Genomic DNA, 24560 nt, shown 5'->3' on the forward strand with positions numbered 1-24560 from the left:
CAAAAGAATGGATCTTTGCAAGAAGAAGTAAGGATGCTAAGATTGGAACAAGAAACTCAATCAATAAGATTTTGTGAAATTATGGAGCAAAGAAACATGATGCAAGAAGAAATAGAAAGAAGGGACAATGAAACTCAAAATCAATCCCTTGAACATGAAGATCTAGCAGATCAACTATCCAATGCAAATGAAGAAATCAGGATTCTCAAAGCACAAAGTGAAAGAATGAGAAATGAATTGAATATTGAAAGATAGATCAATGAAAGTCTAAGAAGAGACCTAAGATCTAAAAGGAAAATCAATGAAAGCTTGGAAAATGATCTAAATGTTGAAAAACAAGTCAATGAAAAGATGATGAAATCTCAAGCAGACATGAATCAATTGAATCAGCAAAATGAGCAGAATTTTTATAAGCAAAATGGTAAAGTTGGTCTTGGATACAGGGAAGAAGGTGAATCTTCTGAACAAGGTACCCAAAGGAATCAAAGACCCACTTGAAATCATTGTGGAAAGATAGGTCATACATCTAACAAATGTTGGAGTAATGGTAAAGGTAAATTCAATGGAAAATGTTTCAATTGCAATCAGCATGGTCACAAAGCCAATGAATACAAGGAGAAACCAAAGTTTGAAGGCGAATGTCACAAATGCAAGAAACAAGGATACAAGGCATCTGAATGTAGATCAAAATCATTCAATCCAGCAGAACAAATTGTCAAAGCAATATTTGGTTGGGATTACAATACTTGGTCCAGATGTCACTATTGTGGAGAATATGGACACATAGGAACAAACTGTAGAAGGCATCACCTAAGGAAGAAAGATACAACCATAAGATGCTATACTTGTACTGAACTTGGTCATATAGCCAAGAATTGCATGAATATAAGAAAGGTTGAAGATGAAAAGAAAACTAGAGCTAATAATATTCGAAAGAAAATGGAACAACAGTGGATTCCTAAGTCTACCGAGCAAGAAAATTCAAATGATGGAAATGTCACTCTAGAAGTGGGTGACTCCACCATTCCTAATTAGACTTATCAAGAAGGATAAGGGACTACATCTTCAAGCCATATCCTAAGCAGTTCCAGAAAGAAGGAGTGGAAATGATAAATCAATATTGTAGATACAAGTCATAATTCACAGTGTTGCATCTACCAAGTAAGGTTGGTTTTCAGACTTTACCAAGCTTGGTCGAGAAAATAAGAAAGGTTTTGTGTGTTCACTAAGTTGCAAGGTTTAATGAGTAAGTTGGTTACTATTTGTAAAACCCTAATTCTCAGCTACCTTCATACCCGAGCATTAATGACAGAATTTTGATCAAAAAGGCAGAATTTGATCTCATTTTCCACCGCGAATTCAGAGTTCACAGAGCAAATATATTTTCAAGTGCATCCAAGCGAGTTCAAGTGATTTGAAGCAATTTTCCAGTGAAGAATTTGTGTTACGAAATCATTCTCTCACTGAGCAGCAATGGCATTCGCAAGCACCAGTGGCAGCAAGGCGAAGAAAGGTTCTAAAATGCTTGTGAAGGGAGTCGAATGGAAGGCGCCCAATTTCAAAATCGTTCCTACCATCGCTGAATCACTCGACCCGCATGGAGCTCAATCACAGATCCCTCCAAAGGTACTTCTTATCAATGATATTCATACTCATTTCAAGTGTACTATGCAAGAAATAAGGACACTAGATATGGATAGTACCCTAGCCGAGTTATGCATGGATGGAACCCTAAAACCTGAGTTTAAACATTTGGAAACCAAAGGTTTAACCCATATCCCGCATCTGCCAAGGAGTTTCCAAGTGAAATGGGTAAGGTATATCTTAAACCATATGCATAATGGACAATTGTGGTTAGAGCAACCCATCCTCATAACGAATAAGACGATCCACAAGATCACGAGTTTACCAATGTTGACCAAAGCCAAAACCACCAAAACCCTAGGTTGAGATGAACTTCAGAAATTAACCCAAGCTGTATGGGATGGCAGAGGTTTAAAGCTTAACAATGTTTCAGATATAGAACTGAAATTTGGTATTTGTGTTATTGCATACAAACTGTATAGTTCCAACAGGCTGAATAGTGTACCCTGTGAGGCTGTAGATTTGGCATATAAGATTGTGAAGAAAAACATGGAGTTTGACCTAGCTGATGTGCTATTAAAACAATTGAATAAAAACATGGATAGCATAAGGATTGCAAAGACAAACCCCTATAAATTTGGTTCTTTGCTAGTTTTTTTATTTATGTACAGAAATTCTTTCCATCTAAAGGTGCAGTTGTATGGAGGAAAGGTACTCCAATTTTGTATCAAATAAACGAGTTCATAGTAGAAATGGGTATCAATTTTGACAAGGTAATGGATAATTATTTTGAAGATTTCAAGGAAAGGATGAACAACAGGTTTAGGATACCTCTGAAACTTGTTGAAGATTATAAGGATAATGTTTGCTTCATGGTTGACTATGACAGAGCCTACATCCAGGCAGTCAAACCCTGAGTGGCATGGGTAAAACCATTGCCCTATGAGCTAAATATTGATGATGCTAGAGATATCATTGAGGCATTGGTAAATGAACCAGTAGATCCCAAGTTGCCTAGATTTGGAACCTATGAAGAGGCAAAGGTTAGTATAGAGCTTGAAATCAAGCTTCCTCAAGCAATCTCTAAAGGAAAGAGAAAGATAGAAAAGCTGAAAGTTGATACTGGACCTCTTATGCCTACTGAGGGCAACATTGAGGATGAAGAAAAGGAAGAAGAAGAAGAGGAGCCAGAAAAGGAAGTAGAGCTAGCAAAGCAAAAGGGTAGGGTAATCATTACCAAACCTTAGGCGGTGTTCACAAGGAGAATCAAGAGAGGCAAGAAAGAAGTTGTGTTCAACAAACCTCCTCTAACATTTGAAGAAAGGATGAAACAACTAAGGATTGGTGCAGGAATCAGCAATTTCAAGGCATTGAAATATGAAACTAGAACTCCTGTTGAGCAAAAAGAAATTGAAGATCTGGTAATGGAGAAGTTGGGAACTTGGAAATTCTCCCCAGACCAATTTGTTTCCCAAATTCCTGCTGAACTGTTTGATAAAATAAAGGTGAGATGGGAGAACACCAAGCAAACAGTTAAAGACATTTTTGAGCAAAGATTAAGAGAACTAGTCCCCAGCCTAACAGATGCAGAAATCAAAAGGGCATTGAAGGATCATGAAGGCAGAATGAATATGAGATTTAATACATGTCTCATATTGCTAAAAAGCATTGAGCTAGTTGTTAAAAATGCAACTGATTTCTGGAGTGATGCATATAAACTGCATAAGACAACTGAGGAACCCATAGAGATCAAGGATGATGATGACAATGGTGATGATGAAGAGGATATGGATGGTGGCAACACCATTTCCATGGAAGTAACTGATGAAGACCTTGAATAGGTAATGAAAAAGAAGGAAGAAGAAGAAAAGGAGGAAGAAAATGTTAAGGAAGAGGATGATGCAGTCAAAATTGTAGCAGCTGTCATTGCCTCCCTTCCTCACTCTCCACCAAAGACTGTAAAATCTACTATGGAGATAGGATCTTCAAGCAAGATTGTGAGCACAACAGAGACATCCATTGCTCAATTTCCTCCAGTCTCCTCTCAGCTCTAGGTTTCTGCAATGCAAGTGCCAAGCACTTCATCTACCGAGCTGGCAGTCACTTCTTCAGTTACTGAGCTTCAAAGCACATCATCAGCCACTGAGTCATCCACTGCAGTAGTTACTTCATCGAGTGTATCTCTTCCACCTGCAGCTTATACAGTAAGTCTTCCAAGTTTCTTATCAATTTTGTCTTCCTCAGCCACATTGACCCCAATTTTTTGCTCCAATCAGTTCTCCAATTGTAAATATACTAGTATGTACATCATTTTTGAGTAGTACATCATTTTTGGGAAGTATATCAAGTTTTGATACAACCAACACTTCTCTTAGTTTATCTTTAGTTGGTCCCATTCTAGTCTTGACTGCTAGTCCTACATCATCAACCATTGTATCTACTTCAAAAAGAAAAGAGGTAAGTACTGCAGATAAACCAAAGACACCATTGAAACTACTACTTATAGGAAAAGTATTAGATGGTGATATATATTTGGATGAAGAAATTGTCATTCCAAAGATAAATCTAGAAACTACTACAGTTAATGAACTAAGATTGGCTAGTCAACGTCTAGAGCAAAAGGCACAGCAAATGCAGCTAAGGAATGAAAGGGACAGAGAATTCAACATAATTGAGAGTGCTAAAAACATAATAACTGAGGCTATAAGTGTTGATGTGGATTCATCTCAACATATTTTGTTGCAGCTAGAAGAAGCGATGAATAAATTTAATGAGGATATCTCAGGACAAGAAAAGTTAATGGAGAAAGTAGAAAGGGAATTTGAAAATAAGGTGCTTGAGCACATTGCTCAGCACTTAGCAATAAAACAGGTTGAATTAACCTCAATTTTGTCTAACATTGAAAATTCTTTTAATAACGTAACCTCAATTTTTGCAAAACTTTGTGATGTTACCGAGTATACAAAGGAAATAAGAGAAAAGTTAAATAAGATAGATAAGGATCTGAAGATAAGTGCCCAATCATTGAAGCTTGACCCCAGCTCAAGCTCATCTCATCACCTCAGGATCAATTTTTTGGCAGAGAAGCAGGTAGAGCTACTCAAAGAGGAAGGAAGGATAAGGTCTACACTGCTGGAAATCCAAAAAATGATTCTTCCCATCATGAACACAATGCAGAAACACATTACATATTCAAAAACATTGATCCATGACAATAACTTCTCTGTTGCAGACCATGTGATTAAACTTTCTATAGAAGTTCAAGTAGCTCTCTCCACATGTAAAATCCTGCAAGACAATTGGGATAAAACTTTGCAACTAATTCTTCAGGTACATTCTAAGTTTATCACACATCTTGGTGTCTCCATGTAAATACATTCTTTATTCTTTGGCATTATTGTCAAAAAAGGGGGAGAAAGTAATATATAGAGGAGAATCAGACACAAAAGGGGAGAAGGTAATAAAGTAATAAAGAAATAATGATAGTGGTGATAATATGAATAAAGACATATAACTCATGTAAAAACCTTGTGTATAATGTATGGGGGAGTTATATGTAAGGTAGCCCATGTATATTCAGCACAACAGAATCAAGTCAGTTTTGTCAGATCTTGTATATAAATTTTGGCTCATAAGTGTTTTTGTCACTAATGCCAAAGGGGGAGATTGTTGGAATAATGATACATTTGTCATTAGTTACAACACTTATTTGATTCTGAATGCTTACCGAGTTCATCACTCAGTTTACAGTTCATACCGAGCATTCGTTGGTTACCAAGTATGTTCAGTAGTGTTTACTGAGTCAGGAAGGTAAACAAAGGATTTAGTGTTTACCGAGTCGAGTCAGGAAGGTAAATGAAGGATTTAGTATTTACTGAGTCAGGAAGGTAAATGAAGGATTTAGTGTTTATCGAGTCAAGAAGGTAAATGAAGGTTTCAGTGATTACCAAGACAGAAAGGTAAAAGAAGTATTCAGTGCTTACCAAGTGAATCGTCAGAGTTAGTTTCTACCGAGTGACACAATGTTTACCGAGTCACCAGTGGTTACCAAGTTCCAAGCTACTCAGAATGATTAGTATGGACCGTACCCCTGCTCTTATCGAGTACATGACGATGCAGTGTATTGTAGTGGATGCTGAGTGTTAGAAGGTCACCGAGTGAGTTTGAGGAACCTGAGTTTTCTACTATCTGGCCGACTCAGTAATGTTTTGTCCACTTGTATTTAGCCGACCTTGTTGCTATAAATATTGGAATGATATATATGTAATGTATTGTGCCATTTGCAATAGAGTGAAGTAAGAATGTAATTGAGCAAATTGAAAGAGAATCAGTAGTAGAGTATTCAGCAAGGTTATCAAGGAGCAACAAAGATATATCCATCACATCAAGTGATCAGTACATAAGATCTAATCAGCAAACCAGTTGCAAGCAGATCCACTGCTTCATCTTAACAGGTGAATCAGTTTGTAAATCCTTTAACAGGGTAGACTTAAAAATCTTTTGTAAATCTCCTAATAGAGTGCATACTTCATTGTATGTTTGTAAATCCTCTAACAAGGTGGATCTAGCAGTCCTACTTGCTCCTAATAGGGCAGATCACCAAAAGTGATCATTGTAAGCCTTAACCGGCCAACTTTATACTGCAGTATTGAAGTTTCATGGGCATCATCCCCACCCCAGTTTTACTTTCAAATTGAAAGGTTTCTGGGTCACCAAATCAGTTTGTTAATCTTTTCATGCGTACAGTAAAGAAGATGAATGAATGGTGAATTTGTTATTATGCTGAATTGGTTTAAATTTTTTAAAGTTTACTGATTCACCCCTCCCCTCTTAGTAACCTTGTTAGTCTTGAATATTTCCAACAAGTACTTAAATCATAAAAGAAATTTTCTTACCAGTAAGTAGCAAGTTTGACATCAGTGATAAAACAATGATTGAAACACATTTATCATACTTGTATCAATCTGTTTTCAATAGTTTCCCTCTTTAGCATTGATGGAAAACCAAAATGACTAGACTTAAATAGTAAGACCAACAAAAAACCAAAAAGAAAATAATGCCTTGTTTTGAAATCTCTCCCTCTATCAACAACTTCCATCTTCTGATTAGATTAAAAAAATGTGTTCTAATCAATAGAAAATCAATCAACTCATCCTTATGACTCCCTTTTGATCACTTCTTATATCTCCCTCAACATCATCTCCCTCTTAGAAGGTAGTTGTAATCAATAGGTACACTTGTATACTTTCTCCTTTTAATAGATATTCCATAGTTATGTATCTCCTATATCTCAATTTCTCCCTCCATGATTTCCTAAGCTTAGTACACTTTTTTGGACAAAAATTTCTCCCTCTTTGAAAACAATTCCAAAGAGGTGTCATCTTCATATGAATATTTATAGTTTCTCCCTTTGTCACGTAGCTTATGACTAGTTTATAAATCCAGCTCTTTAATTACTTTAGGTAGCTCCTAAAGTAAGATCCACTACATCAATGTGTAATATATGTCAATCAGTTTGTTTGATAAGGTGCACTCCTTATGCTTCTTTAGATAGTCTTTGATAAGGGTATTACTCCCAGTTTACCTCTTAGATACTCATGAGCATCCTTAGGTAATGCTTTTGTGAAGATATCAGCTATTTTCTCTTTTGTCTTAACATATTTCATCTTCACCTCTTTATCTTGAACTAATTCTCTCAAGTCATGACACTTGATTGCAATGTGCTTAGTCTTTGTATGCATCAAAGGATTCTTTGATATATATATATATATATATATATATATATATATATATATATATATATATATATATATATATATATATATATATATATATATATATATATATATATATATCACTTTTTATTCTCACAATAAAGTATAATAGCTTCAGTGATTTTCTCCTTCATACTTTTGAGTAGCTTTTTGATCCATACAATGTTTGTTCAATTTACTGCAAGAGAAACATATTTAGCTTCAACAATAGATTGAAAAGTGTAGTTTTGTTTCTTGCTAGTCCGTGTAACCAATATTTTTCCTAAGAAAAATGATCCTCAACTAGTGTCCTTTCTATCATCAATATTTCTAGCCCAATCAGTATCAGTATAGGTTCTTAATTCAAATTTCTCATTTTTCTTTTATTTTAGACCATAGTCCTCTATTCCTTTTAGATATCTCATTATTCTCTTTACTGCAATCAAGTGATTCTCCCTGGGATTAGTAGACAATCTTGCAACTATCCCTATCGATAATGCAATTTTAGGGTAATTTTCCAATTACAGACTTGTATAATATTTGATTCACCTCAGCTGAATCATCATTCTTTGAAAATTTATGTCCTCTAATCATAGGTGTACTTACTAGCTTGGAATCTTCCAATCCAAAGAAATTTAGTATCTCCTTTACATACTTTGACTGAGTGATGTATATACCATAGTTTATTTGATGTACTTGCAAACCCACAAAGAGCTTGATCTCTCCAAACATAGACATGTCAAATTCTATCTTTATTTTAGTTGCAAAAGTCTTAAATTAAGTATCTTGACCTCCAAATATGGTATCATCAACAAAAAATGTAGATAATAAAATACCTTTTCATTTCTTTGTTTTCAAGTACATATTGTTTTTATCATCAATCCTCTCAAATCCAATCTTCACTAGATAATTATGTAGCCTCTCATACCATGCTCTCAGTTCTTATTTCAAACCATATAAAGTTTTGTATAATATACATACCATATTTTTGTTGTTAGCATCAAAAATTTCTTCTGGTTATTTTATGTAAACCTCATCCTCCAATATACCATTTAGAAATGTAGATTTGACGTCAATTTGATAAATTTTGAAACCTTTGTATGTAGAGTAAGAAAATAGAGTTCTTACTCCTTCCAATCTTGCAACAAGAGAAAATGTCTCTCCATAGTCTATCACTTCTTGTGCATATCCTTTACAGACTAATCTTGCCTTGTTCCTTTTGACTTCAGCATTTTCATCTAAGTTGTTTCTATATACCCACTTGATGCCAATCACATTTTTGTCTTTTGGTCTAGGAACTAGAGTCCATGTCTTATTTTTCTCAATTTGGTCAATCTTTTTTCCATGTCTTTAGCCCACTATTTTAGGTTCTTGTATGCTCATCAAGTATGTATTATTTTTTGAACTTGTTCCTTGTCATAGGTCTAGCATATCTATCTTCAATGATTTGTGTAGTAGGATGATGTCTCTTGACATACTTAGATAATCTTGGTTCAGCTTTGGCTTCCACATTTGGTCTCTCAACTTCTAAATCACTATGTAACTCTCTATCAATTAGTTTAGCATCTCCTTCATGTATACTAATTTTAGAATCAGAATGTGCCTCAACTTCATTCTATAACTCAACATCTGAATGTAGCTTAGTTTCTGAATGCAACTTGGAATTCATAGTATGTGACTTGATAGTTACTGAAACTTGTTGTTGGTTTGCAACTTGATTTAAAGAATCTTCATTAGTAGGCATACCTTCATAAAAATATACAAATAATTTGTATTCTTTTGGTTCCTTCATAGATTCAGCCTCATATACTTCTATATATTCATAAAATTTCATATTTTCACTTTCCACAACTTTGTTAGTGTTAGTATTTAAACACTTATAACCTTTACTTCTTGTGGAATAACCAAGAAATATTCTTTCTTCACTTTTTGCACCTAGTTTACCATTCCTGAAATATTTGAGAATGTAGCATTTTCTTCCAAATACCATAAAATATTTTACATTAGGTGAGTATCCATACCATAGTTAAAAAGGTGTTGAATGAGTATCTTTCTTGACTTGTAGATGATTGAAAGTATAGATATTTTTACTTATAGCTTCTCTCCAGTATTTCAAAGCAACATTTTTCTCTATCATGGGTGTCCTAGCACAGTCCATTATAGACCTATTCCTCCTTTCAGAAATTCCATATTATGGAGGGGTTCTAGGAAAAAATGTTTGTCTTTTGATTCCTTTTCCATTAAAAAACATCCCAAACTTATTCGATATAAATTATCCTCCTATGTCAAATCTCAAACATTTTAGACTTTTACCTGTTTCCTTCTCAAATCTTGCTAAGTACCACTTAAACATTTTTAAAATATCAGATTTATGTTGCAGAAACATAATAGTCATCATTCTAGAATAATCATCAACAAACAACATAATGTAGTTATCTCCTTTGTACCTTTGCACTTTAATTGGTCTACACAAGTCAGTATGAACAATCTCCAATATTCGTTTAGAGGTATAAATCTTACTTTCAAAACTTGACTTTGTCATTTTGCCTTACTAAAATTGTCTACAAATTATATTGTTAGGCTTCTTCAACTTAGGAAAACCTTTGACTCTTCTCATGTTATTGATACTCACCAAGTTATCAAAATTAACATGACATAACCTCTTGTGCCATAGCCACACATCATCAAACTCTACAACTAAATAAATAGCATCCATTATATCAAGGTAGAATAGATTACCTCTAGTTTGATCACCTTTTCCAACTAATTTTCCATCAGTACCATGTATGTTAGAAATTTTTTTCTCAAATTCAACCTTACAACCCAAATTATTTAGTTGTGATACAAACAACAAATTATAATTAACTCCTTCAACATAGTAAGTATTGTCACATAAAAAATTTTATGTGAACTTGATACAACCTTTTCCTTTTATCATACATTGTGCATCATTACCAAACCTTACACTATTTCTGTCATAATATTTCAAGGTAATGAACTTACTTCTATCTCCATCCATGTGATGTGAACACCCACTGTTAATGATCCATCTATCATTCTTGTTCACACAAGAAACTAGTGCAATTGCCTCATCCTCATCAAATTCATCCTTTATTGCAACATACACCACTTCATCATCATGATCTTGAGATCTCTCTTTTGTTTCATCTTAAGGAATGTAGCAAGACTTCTTGCCTTTTTTTTTGTAGTCTTTTCTCTCTTCATCTCTTCTACATTTTTACTGGTCACAACCTCTATAATCCTTCTTCTTTTGACATCTAGTAGCAATCTAACTGACCTCATTGCAATACAAACACATGATAGGTAACTTACCTTTAAACTTGTCTTTACCTCTATGAAATCTCCTTGTTAACAGTGCTTCAAGTGGATCTACATCTTTCTCATCTATATCACTGTCACTAGACACATATTTTGTATTTTTCTTTTGCTTCTCATTAGCTTTCTTTAATGATAGCTTAGCTTTGAAAGAAGATTTAGTATTTTTAAGTCTATAATTATAAAAATTAGATATCTCAAAAATATTGAGCCTACCTACTAGACCCTCAGGAGTTAGATCATTCCCAATCATACATCTTAGTTCTTGTATTGCAAAAACTCTAATAGCATATATATGTAGAAGCATTCTTAAAACTTTCTTTATTATAGTATCATCATCTAATTTACTAGTAGCTCCTCTTATTGCATTAACAACATCTTTTATCCTAGAGCAATATTGAGCAATATTATCACCTTCTTTCATTCTCATGTTATCAAACTTATCTCTAAGACTTTAAGATTTAGCTCTTAGAACATTCTTGTCACCTCCATAAATAGTGTGTAGATCATCCTACATTTTCTTTGCATTGTCACAACCTTTGATATCATCAAATTTGGTATAGATTAGGGCAGAGACAATCTCCAGCATTGCCTAGTTATGTTCTTTCTTCTTTTTCATATCTTTAGCAGTTAAGGCTACAATATGATCAATATGCTTAACAACAATGGTAGACTTTGCATGATCTACAAGACCTCCTAGGTGTAGTTTCATCAAACTTTTCCATGTAGGGAAGTTATCTCTATTAATCTTAGGTACTTCTCTTTTTGACATCTTGATCTTTGTGCTTCTAGTACCTTCAAACTAGTCCTCTTAAGTAGATAGCTCTGATACCAATTGTTGAAATTCTTTAGAATAATTGAGAGGTGGGATGAATCAATTTTCCAAGGTCCAGATGTATAAATAAAACTTTTAACAACTCAGTAAACCCATATCCATAAAACATTTTCAACATGCATGCATCCATTGGATAATGCAATCACTTAAACGTGTAGGTTACTATCAAAATAATTTGTAGAAATGTAAACATGAAACATAACATATTCAATAACACATTTGACACAACTATTTAATGTGGAAACCCAATTTGGGAAAAAACACCAGTAACATGCTACTCATTCTCATTCTTTTGAATTGAGGCCCTGTGAAAGGTTACAATGCACACTATTAAATGTGACCTAGTTAAAAGATTTAATCACCATGTTAGGAGTGAGCCTTGTTAGAGGACTTTAGATCATTTACTTGGAATGTCACCTAGTTAAAAGATTTACAAATTATTATTAGGTCAAACTTAATCCAAAGGATTTACCCTAGACTCATAAAATGATTAGAGAGTAATAGTAAGGCTTGATCTAATAACATCTTACAAAACACTTGTAGATACAAATCTTTATTTTAGTCCTCCATTCTTCTTGGCTTTCATACACTTTAGCTTTGATAGCTTGTTCACCCTTTAAGAATCCATACCCTTAAGCCTTCTTGATTTTCTTGCCAATGTAATCTCTTCTCTTAGGTCACTGAATGAAGTAATACCCTAGTCTCCTTGTCTTCCTTAGGTTCTCACACATGACAACCCTTTCTTTTGACCATCCATCTCTATAAATAGAGAATTAATATATTTTTTCATTCATCCTCCATCATCCATTTTAGGGTTAGCTTAGATTAGGTAGGATTGAATGAAACTACCCCTCATTTCATTTCATTCCCTTCTAGAAACTTCTTCTTTAATTGTCTTTGAATTCACCTCAAAATGGTTCACCATGAATTTTGTGCCACCAACTCACTAACCTTATTCTCCACATGGTTCACACAATCTAAGAAATCAAACTTTTTAGCTCATATTCATCGAATTCTCAATTTTTCTCATAATGCTGACACTTTGCATTAACTGGCTTGTGATGCTTAGCACATACTGTGTTGCTCAACATCCACTATCAAAACACTCAGTGTGAACTAAAGTTTACTAGTGCTCAACATCAACTAAACTTTACTCAGCTTACACTAAAACTGACTTTTCTTGGCTCTAACTAATTTATGCTTGGCTTGCACTAACTTTACTTGGTGCCTACTTTCCACTTAGTCAAGCTTGCCAAAAAAACTTTGTTTAACTTTTTCTTCTATACTTACTCAGTGTAACCAACCTTTGCAACCTTAAGTAGATTATCAATGTACTATAATATCACTGTCTTAACTAATTCTTGTACTCCTTTTTCATATCATAACTCGGCCTTTCCTCTAGGTGTCATTGTTACCTCATTTGATCAAATCTTCTTCATCAATAAAATAAATGGTGGTACTTAAATCATATAAGCAATTATCTTACCAACAAATACTAGGTTTGACATAAGTGACAAAAAAATGATTTAAATACATTTATCATGCTTGTATCAACCTATTTTCAACAATGACTAATTGTATAAATAAGTTTTTAAGTTCAGAAACCATGATGGAGGTATTGTTAGAGTTGGTAACAATTTAGCCTATCATATAACAAGAATTGGATCCATTACTCTTGATGGTAAAACTAACGCTGATGATGTTTACATTATTGATGGTTTAAAGCATAACTTGTTTGGACAGTTGGTAGACAAGGGATATCAATTACAAGTTACAAAGAAGACTTGCATTATCAAAGACATAAATTGTAAGCTAATTGGAACTAGAACTAGATCTAGAGGTAATGTATTTCAACTGAATCTTACTAAAATGACATGTTTGGTAGCTAAAGTTGATAATAGTTAGTTATGGAATAGAATATTTTTTCATATCCACTTTGATAATGTTGTGAAAGTTAGCAGCACATTTTTCGTAAGAGACTTGCCTAAGATAACAATGCCTATTAATTTTGTTTGCAAAGATTGTGTTTTGGTCAAGCAGAAGAAAGCATCATTTCCTACCAATAATTTCACAACCACAGAGAAGCTGGAAATTATTCACACATATCTGAGTAGTCCCTCAAGAACAAGAGGATCCTATGGTAAAAATTATTTTATGATTTTTGTTCATGATTTCACTAGAATGAGGTGGGTAGCATTTCTTAAAGAGAATTCTAGGGCATTTGAGGAGTTTAAGATATTTAACAATAGAGTTGAGAATGAATCTAGTGTTAAGATAAAGTGTTTGAGATTAGAATTCACCTTTAGAGAGTTTAACATGTTTTGTGAAGAGAATGGAATTAAAGATAGCTATCTTCACATAGAACACTTGAATAGAATGGGATTGTAGAAAGAAGAGATAAATCAATAGTAGAGGTAGCAAGAGAAATGTTGTTTAAGAAGGATGTTTCTAAGACATTTTGGAGAGAAGTAATCAATATTGTAGTATACACGTTGAATAGAGTATAGATCAAAAAAGGTATGAACATGACACCCTATGAACTAGGTTTGGTCATTCACTATTAGTTAAGTATTTTAGAATATTTGGAAGAAAATGCTACATTAAGAGAGATGATAATAATGCTAAGTTTGATCCTATAAGTGATGAAGTTATTTTTCTTGGCTATTCATTGAAGAGAAATGCATATAGATGTTTTAATTATAGAACCAAGAGAATACTTGAATGCACAAATGTAAGGATTGATGAAAAGTTTGGAACTACAAAAAAGATAATGGATTATAATTCTGATGAAGAAGAGGTTTATACTAAAGTTGTTAGAAGAAATGTTGAAAATTTCTTTGAGACCAACAATGATATAAAAATTGTTGAACAAAGAGGACAATAGAGTTATAAACCAAGAGAAGAGATAAGAGTTGAGTTAGCAACTCCTACAGCTAATAGAAACATGACAAAGAATCACCCACTAGAGAAGATAGTTGGAAGTAAAGATGGAGGTGTGATGACAAGAAATAGAGTTAGTGAAGAATTATGTTTGATTTCTCAAGTTGAACCTAAGAGTGCAAATGAAGCATGTAAAAATGATCATTGGATTCAAACAATGAAGGAAGAACTAGATCAGATTGTGAAGAATGATACATGAGAATTAGTTCCTAGACCAAAAGACAAGAATGTTATAGGAACCAAATGGATATTTAGATATCTAAAGGGAACATATAACTAAAGAATATGGTACGATAGATTAAGTGATTTCACTTTATATGCCTATATGGATGTGGATTGGCAGGCAATATGGATGATAGAAAGAGCGCCAGTAGTGAGGCATTCTTTCTTAGAGGAAAATTAGTTTCTTGGTTGAGAAAGAAACAAAATTGCATTTCTTAGAGTACAACTGATGCAAAGTATATTGCAACAACAAATAACTATAATCAAGTTATGTGGATGAAGCATATGCTAAAACATTTTGGAATTGAGTTTGCAAAACTTGTTATCATATGTTGTGATAACACAAGTACTATGAGTATGTCAAAATCTTGTATTACATTCTAAGACTAATCATATGTCTATTAAGTATCATGTTTTGAGAGAAAAGACAACAGAAAAGGAGATCAAATTAGAGCATGTGAGTACTAAAGATCAGATTGTAGATATCTTCACAAAACCTTTTCCTAGAGACTCATTTGAGTATCTGAGAGCTATGCTTGGGGTTATGACCCTACCTACTTCAGAGTAGATGATGTAGAGAATGGATCAATCTAGTGGTATAGAGCACTATTATTAGACTGGACTAAATATTGATGCTTCATGTATGGGGGAGTATCTATGATGTACTAAGTCATTGAGGAGTCTTTGTATTTGGTATTGAAAAGTTTCTTTGGACACTCAAGCTGGTTAAAGACTTGAAGCAATAAATTGGCATAATGAGGTCTTTTTCATTGATTTCAATGGGGGAGAAGTATGCATGAAAAACATTCCTCACTTTGTATGGGGAGAAGTAACCTTGAATGGGGGAGAAGTGTGCATGGAAATCTATACTTTATTAGGGATATTTAAAAAGATTCATGTAAGAAAGAAAAAGGAATACCTCTATAGGGGAGGTATGAAGCAAGAAGAATTCAAAAGTATTGTGAGTTTTTTTTTTTTTAATAATTATTGTCGGTCTTAGAAAAGATGAGAGAAGCAATAGTGATAGAGTACTTGGTATTCTTGGAACTTAAATGTTTTTATCTATGTTGTCATCAATGCCAAAAATGGGGATTGTTAGCATGAATGTTGATGATACTTCTTTGGGGGAGTATCCTGAGCATTGGAGAGCATTGAAATGTTGCATTCATGGCTGTGTTTGTCATTGATGTTAACATAGTAATATTTTTGTGAAGACTGGTAGAGTAGTAGACATAGATCTTAGTTGTATGAATAAGGCATTGCATGTTTGGTGATGCATAGTCAAGGACATGCTCTACAATGCATCTTCATGATGTGGTTAAGTGTGCATCATGTAAGTTGATAGTCTACAGAAGATATGCCTAGTTTACAGAGAGCAGTACAAAAATAGAGTATTAGGAACTTAATTCCTTATGTTTGTTCACTATCTTACACTTGAGATGAAATGAATAGATGCATGGTCAGCTGGTGATAGAAGAAAGTCTCTTGCTAACATCAGCAAGCATGCAAGCACTGAAGTTGCACATGTGAGAAGTTGTATAGACTATTAGCTAGCAGTGCTATTGTAATTGTAAATTAATTAATTATACTATTATAATTATTTGGGAAAGCCTTAAGGCTGACACAAGGAATTATTTTGAAGATATGGTATAAAGGAAAAATGTTTTCCTTGTTTGTAAAATTTATTGTATTGAGTACCTATTGTGAAGTGTGAGAAGGAGCAAAGTGTTCGATAAATACTTGTAAGCAATCCAAGGGATTAATGGATTGAAGATTTGTGATTTGGTTACTGTTAGAGAAAAATGTTAATTTCATTTCATTTATTAAATTACCTTTTCACCATTCTTAAGGTCTTATTTTATGCATTTTTTTGTTTCTCTATTTAGTAATTAGTTAGTAATTATTAAATAGCTTTCACCTTTAGGTTACCCTTTGTAACTTCTTAGGTTACCCTTTTCGGGTTTCGATCTCCTTTTATAAGGATTGATCTCTTTGTAATCCAATCACCTTTTCTTCATCTAAATATACAATTTGCATGTTCTTTAGATCAAACCCTTGCCTCTTCTTGTTTTTTTCTTCTCTATGACAGGTTTTCTACATGCAAGTATTTGAGGGCTTTGTGGATTTAATTTGTATATTTTCTCAAGTTCTTTATTGTATTAGAGCTAGACATGTTGTAGCTTGTTTAGTATATGGAGAAAAAGGGAGAACAAGGGTTTGATAGATACAAATTTGGAGTATTTTAGGTATTTCTTGATAAAATAGGGGGCTCACTAATTTTTAGAGCAGTTTGAGACCAAATGGACTTCACAGATGGATCCAAAAGTTGTTAAAACCCCTATTTCCATATAAAGACTATCCATTTTGGACAACATTGATCCGGGAGGCAAAAAAAAATTGTCCAAAAGGTCATACGACCTCCTATACATGTCTCGAGGTAATTTTTTAAAAAAATGAAATTTTTGAAAAACTTGCCCATGAAACCATTTTTAGGCATGTTGAACCAAATTTCGAGCAGCAGCACCAGATTCTAGCCACATTGCCAGATTTTTGTCATTTGCCATTGACGTTTGGATATTTTGTCACACCCACCTATTTTTGCCACCACCAATAAGCCACCCTCCATCAATCTAGGTGTTTCCTCCACCTTTGTTGATTGCTCTATCTCCTCTGCTCTATGACCACCGTGTTTCTCCTGTGGTCATTCTCCCTCTATGCCTATGTGGCACTTCTAACACCTACCACGTGGCACTAGTGCCACGTCGGCACCTACCATATAGCAATACCATGTCATTTTTTTGGGGCCCACTACCATGTGCCATGCCACATGGAAACCTTTTTTTGCTACTACAACCCCCCAAGCTGTCAATTTTAAGATTGACATCAACACTACATCAACACCCTTGCAAGCCCTTTAGATTCTTTTTTGACCTACTGGTAGTTTTTTGGCCATAAATTGAGCATACGGAGGTCTTTTTTCAATCTAAAAGAAATTCCAAAAATATAGTTCCAAGATGAAGATAGTGGTATAGGATTTTTTTGTTTTGTTGTAGTTTTTTTCCCCCTATTTTGGTAGAGAAAGCTAGATGTTTAGTTTTCACTCTAGAGGGCATATCTTGAGCATTCCATCTCCATTTTTTGAAAATGTTATGTTTTTGTAAAGATGGTTCTATCCTCTTTTCAAAAATGCTATAATTTCTTCCATGTTCTACACAATGCTCTTTCTATCATATTTTTTACTTTTCTACACTATGGTGGATATCTTGGGTGTTTCAGGTTTGGGATTCATTTTCATGGTATGGGATCTCTTCTTTTGGGCTATAATATCTATTGTATCAACTCTTTGCCCCTTTTGATCATTGTTGATATCATTTGTAAGTATTTTTAATGAAAATGCACTGAGATAAAGTGCTACTCCTTTCTTTTCAAGATCTTTCCATCATTGTGATTTATTGTACTCGCACTACATTATAAAATGCCACGGGGGTAGTTTTTTGCCTTTTAGTTCCCTCTTCCTTTGTCAAGTTAGTGTCCCTTCCATGATATTTGCCTCATGATGTGTCGATGGCATGTGTCTTTATAGGTGTCTATACCTCTTCCTCACTCTCAATGTTTTTAGTTCTTTCTATTTGGCAGGAGATTGTTTGCCCACTTTCTCAGTTTCTTATTACCTCACCCTTGTCTACATTAAAGGGGGTTCTTCTTTTGTTTCTCATGCTTCCTTGGTGATTGTAGTGCCTGGATACCTACACATTTCAGTGAGATGGATCATCTACAATATAGACATTCTTCTTTTTGTTCCTGCTTTGGTTGTAGCCTTCCTTAGTTAGATTGATCAGCTGTTTAGGCTTTGGTTTTTTATGCCATCTAGATTTTCAAGTTTAGTTGTTTGCCTTTATTTACCTCCTAATTCAATGTAGATTACAGTCTTCTCTACCTAGTCAAGTTCTATTTCAGAATAGGTTCTTCAGATCAATAGTTTCCTTTTGATAGAGTTTGTGGCTTCTTCATGATTTAGTGGTTTTCTTCATGATAACTCTTTGTGGACTATTTTTTATAACATTCCTCTAATTGGAGGCTTTTGTAGTCCTTTACTAGGTTTTCAACCATCTTGTTTTGAAGTAGAGTTTTTCCCACTGGGTTTTCTCTATTTCTCCATTTCATAGAGATTTTGTTGTGATTGGGTACCTCATTAGGCCTTGTTTAGAGGATCTAAGTTTTCTTTTAGCATTGCATTGTAGTTTCTTTTCTCTTTCTACATTGTTTGTAACTACATTGTTGCTCATCTTAAGGGGGGTGTTAGAGAAAAAGGTTTATTTTATTTTATTTATTAAATTACCTTTTCTCCCTTCTTAAGATTTCACTTTATGAGTTTTTTTATTTCTCTATTTAATAAGTACTTAGTAATTGTTAAATACCTTTCACCTTTAGGTTACCCTTTGTAACTTATTATATTACACTTTTTGGGTTTCGATCTGCTTTTATAAGGATTGATCTCTTTGTAATCCCATCATCTTTTCTTTATTTGAATACACAATTCGCATTTTTATTAGAGAAAACCCTTGCCTCTTCTTGTCTTTTTCTTCTCTGTAATAGGTTTTCTACATGCAAGTATTCAAGGGTTTAGTGGATTTGATATGCATATTTGCTCAAATCCTTCAGTTACAAGATTAGAAGGAGAAGAACTCTAGTTGATAGGACAAAGATAGAGGAAGGAAGGAATAATACAAAGATCATTTGGATAGTGGGTCCATATGTCTTCCACAAATCATAATAGGGTCCATCCTATAACAAGAACTTCTATATTATTACATCTTCTTGTATGTACCATCCCCATTGGAGTTTTCCCTCTAATCAACAGTTTCCCTAGTTAACATATTTGGTATTATTGTGCATACTATATTATTGTAGTTTCTATCTATATTTCTCACATGGTTTAGAATTATTAGGGTTCATAATTATGATAATAGTTGTATAATTGATTCACCCACACCACCCCCCTCCCCCCCTCAGTTATATTAATGGACTATATATGCTAACACAACTTATGTATCCCTTTTCTATATTTTGATAATTAGCTTTAAGTCCTTTCAAACTTTTCTTACAAGTACCACAAGCTCTAATACCAATTTTTAGAATGATTAAGAATAACTGATGGGGAAGAGGGTTGGGGGTGAATTATTTATCCCTGGGTCTAGATGTACCAGTTCAACTTTTAAGAACTTCAAACAACTTAGATCTTATCATTACTCCTCTTTTTCTCTATAGAAAATAATTATCAATAGTAACATGTAGATTACTATCCCAAATAACAGACTTGTAGAATGTAAAACATTAAACAATAAACATCTTAGATAACATCTACACAAGATACTAGGTTTAATGTTGAAATTCAATTTTAGTAAAACCATGAGTAACATGCTACCAATATTTTCACTCTTCTTAAGTGAGCTTTGTAAGGAACCGTCCTTATTAAAGGTTACAAAACACATTGTTAGGTGTGACCTTGTTAAAGGATTTAATCACCTTATTAGGAGTGGCCTTCTTATATGACTTTAGAACATTCCATTAGAATTCCCTCAGTTAAAAGATTTACAAATGACTATTAGGTCAACCTTATCAAAAGGACTTCTATTACCACAATACAACTAACTTTGAAAATACAAATCACATTTTGGTCCAATAGTTGATTCATTAAATGACCTCCATTATCATCTCTATCATAGATTGGCCTAGCAACCATTTAAGCAATCACTCTTTCCCTTAGCTCTTCACCATTCTCAAAACTTCTCCTTGAATACTTGCATGGAAATGCTCAACCATGATTTTCTTTAATTAAATGATCTAGCTCATCAATCCTTATCTTTAACATGCTTTACATACTTCAAGAATTAAAACTTGTTAGCCAAGAATCTCAATTACTTCACAAAATAAGTAATGTTGGCACTTAGCAAAAACTATGTTCCTTGGCCTCGGTCACTACTAGATAAGTTTGTCATCACTGCTTACACTATCTTACTTGGTTCTTTTTACTTGAACCCAGTCCAACTTTTCTATTCCTATATTTTATTGATGGTCCGTCGCCACTACATTTTCATGGCTTCTACTATTCACTTAGATGAAAATAGCATAGCCAGGCTTGAACTATACATTCCTTAAGTTTCTACTTTGAAGCTCAATTAAGACTATTCTTTTAGTATTCCTTTGATAATTTCATGTAGGATTCAACAAAACTATCTTTTCCACTTAGTGTTATGATTGAACAATATACCATCTTGTCAAGGTCCAACTAATCAAGTGCCCATTTTAGTTCCACATAACTCAACCTTTCCACTAGGTCCTTTTGTTATCTCTTCTTCTTAAATAATCTTCATCAATCAAATTGATATGACACTCCACTCAATTAACAACTATCTCACCAATAAGGTTTGACATCAATGACAACATAATAATTATTCCAATTGTAGTTTCCAACAGCTCACAATTCTATTTATGATATTTTTATTTTATTTTCTTTTACCCTTACATGGTTGTGTGCCATTATCATCTCAAGCATTATCATCCAAATAGAGTATATCATTCAGGCTACTTTGGGTATTTACCTAAAAATTCTTAATCAAGTTTGTTGTGATCAAAGATATGACAATCACCAACTTGTTCAATATGTGGAATTCGTGTACTAATACTTGTAGGTTGGAAATATTGTAAAACTAATTGTAATGATATCACTTCTTCATTTAGGCCATAAAATGGTTTTCCACTAAAATATGATGAAAAGTTTTTATGATTTTTGACCTTTCTTAGCTTTCTCTACATGCACAACTCTTGCTAGTATTCATGATCAAAATCTCTGGCAAACTAAAGGCTTCCAAAAAAATTTAACTTGTTGAAGAAGTGAAAATAGGTTATATATATATATATATATATATATATATATATATATATATATATATATATATATATATATATATATATATATATATATATCATACCTCAATATGATTAATTAGTCATATGAAAAACAATATAAAATATATATGCCATCATCTTTGATGTATGAGGTCTCCCAAGTGACCACTAACCACTAATTTGTGTCAAAAAAGAAGATTATTGAAGTATTGGAACCTATCATGGAACAATCATTATCTTTTCATTGATGTCAAACCTGTTTCTTGCTAGTAAAACAATTTCTACTTTGGTCTGAATTCTATCATTTGATTAATTGATTAAGATGATTTGAAAAAAAGGGATAATAAGAGGACCTAGAGAAAGGTTGAGTTATATGGTGTATAAAAGGAGCACTAAGGCCAAATAAGATTTTGATGATATTATGTATTGTTTATCTACTTAAGGCTATAATGAAAGGATACTAAAGAAAAGATAAGAAGAGATTTTATAGTAAGTTTATGTTGGTCAAGCCTAACCAAACAGACAATATAAGTTGAGAAATTAGTTTAGGCCAAAAAAAATTTAGTATGTGTCGAACAAAGAAGAAGACTAGTATGTGCCAATAAAAGAAGAAGATAGTATGAGTTGAGCATCAGAAAGTTAGTAAGTGTTGAGCATTAGTAAATGGAAATATTGACCAAGCAACAAAGAGTTAGTTTATGCCAATGATCTAAATTAAAGATTCAGATTGTAATACCTAGTGTGAAACCTGCGGTATTGAAAAACAATAATAATGAACAATAAGATTGCCAACCAAAAACTAAAACTCCATTCTGTTCAAAATATGAGTTTATACAAATATGGAGGATCTCAAGGGTAACTAGAATCCCTTTGGAAATGAAAATGAAGAGTCATTGAATGTTTAATACAAATAAACTTATTCAAACTACCAAGATTATCAAAAAAACTATATAAAAAAAATAGGTCCACTTGGATAAGGCATAACTTTCTAGTCCTAGCTCTGATTTTTAAATCGTTTACTTCCTTGGAAAGCTGGTCAGAAACTCTAGAACCAAAATTGGGACATCAAGGAAAATTGTCCTAGAAATGCTCCAAAGGCCTTCAAAAATGCAATTTACTAAGACATAGAAAAATACTGAAGAATTTTATTATTTTTGTATTTTCCCACTGCCAAGCTAATCAGCCAAGCAACCAAGTGTTGCAATGCTCTGCCAAGGATCCAAAAGAACTAACCTAAAGTTTACTAAGTTTTCCAAACATTTTTCTTAATAAATATACAACAATAGTTATAGAGTAGTAGAAGCAATAACATACAATAGTACATAAGAAAACATAATAGATTACATTCCTTAAGGATCCCAAGATGTTGAGTCACATTTAAATTCAAATAATACTAGGTCAAATAAAGAACACATCCACATAAAAGAATAAATACAAGTTCAATCCATTTAAATAATACACATTTGTTTCGAATGCCACTTGGCAATAAATTTGCAATGCACAATCATCCACTGTACATGTCACAAGGTATGAAAGGCTAAAAGAATATACACTTATAAAATAGGTTACATCATCCCTTTTGGATCCATGAAACAAAATAGAATATAATACAATAAGTAAAATCATCCATCATATAAATATAACCATCCATCATAATACACAAAGATAGAATGAAAAGAAATGTAGAACAAGAAACTCCAACCACAATATCTGTGAATGGATCTCAATGGTAAAAAGTAAAAAGCACTACCACCCAACCTCATGATAACCCAAAAAGGTCCATCCTACCATGCTGAGGAGATAGTATCAAGTCCCAAACATGATAAAAATCTCAAAATCAAAAGTATTTAAGTCAAGAAAAAACCCTAAAATTAATCTAACTCAAAGGTTCCAAGATAAAATGACATCTAGACCCAGAGACAAATAAAGACACGTAGGAAATCTACTATGCAAGCATGTGTGTCATCACATGAATCAACTCTAGAGTTACCCTAGTAGTCTAACTTGACCCCAACCCCCTAGTGACTCTATGTGGCATTAGTATCCTTTCATACTAAGAAGGCATACTAACGATGTATGGTTGCAACCAAGCATCCTCTCTACTCCCATCCTATTTTGTACTAGAACTTGGGCCATGGGCAAGGAAAGACAAAGACTCTTATTAGGTTCATTATACTCTCATTTAGTGTAGTGTTTTCACTTATTAAACAACCTACAATGGGTTACCCTGGAAGCTACTTTGGGCTCTAGCCTTCATTGCAAACCACTTTCCAACATTACATATAGATAACCTACGCTAAGCTCATAAAAGTACAAATAAAAGAATCATAGTTTTCACCTCAGCCATAAACAAGTGACTAGAAAGCATCAAAAGATAATTCATGCAATAACACCTCAGTCCTTTACAAGCAACTAGAAAGCATCTAAAAAAAATTGATCGAAGACTCAAAGGTTAAGTCAAATATGTCATACCATTCATCTCGTTATCACACAAGAACACAGAAAGAAATAACGAACAATAGATCCAAACTCATCATAAAGCATACCAAACACATTACCATGGTTGAGTTTAAAATATCAAGATCAAATCATCATCATGACATCGCATACACAAAACTCTCGAACCTCTAGTAAACATCCTAAGACTAGTCAAATCTCTAGTCAACCCAAACCAAAAACATAAGACAACATATAGTTAACAGTGTAGTTTCATAGTTTGGTTTGATTTTGAAGGCACGCAACTAAGTTTATAGTAAGGTTTAAGTTTTCATTCAATGTAAGTTTTCAAATACATGAGATTTACAGTTTACCTTTACAACTAAACCCATTCTCATATTGGAACAAGTTATACAATTATCCTTAACTTATGAAATTTTATGGTTCACCATTAAATATTACAAAATAGCTTTAAAAATAATTATCTCCAATAAATTATTAAAATAATAATTATTTATTGATCATTAAGTAAAATTACAAAGATT

Source organism: Cupressus sempervirens, chromosome 4, assembly GCF_028749045.1.
Source record: "Cupressus sempervirens isolate cs-2001-9-10 chromosome 4, ASM2874904v1, whole genome shotgun sequence".
NCBI classification, from domain to species: Eukaryota; Viridiplantae; Streptophyta; class Pinopsida; order Cupressales; family Cupressaceae; genus Cupressus; species Cupressus sempervirens.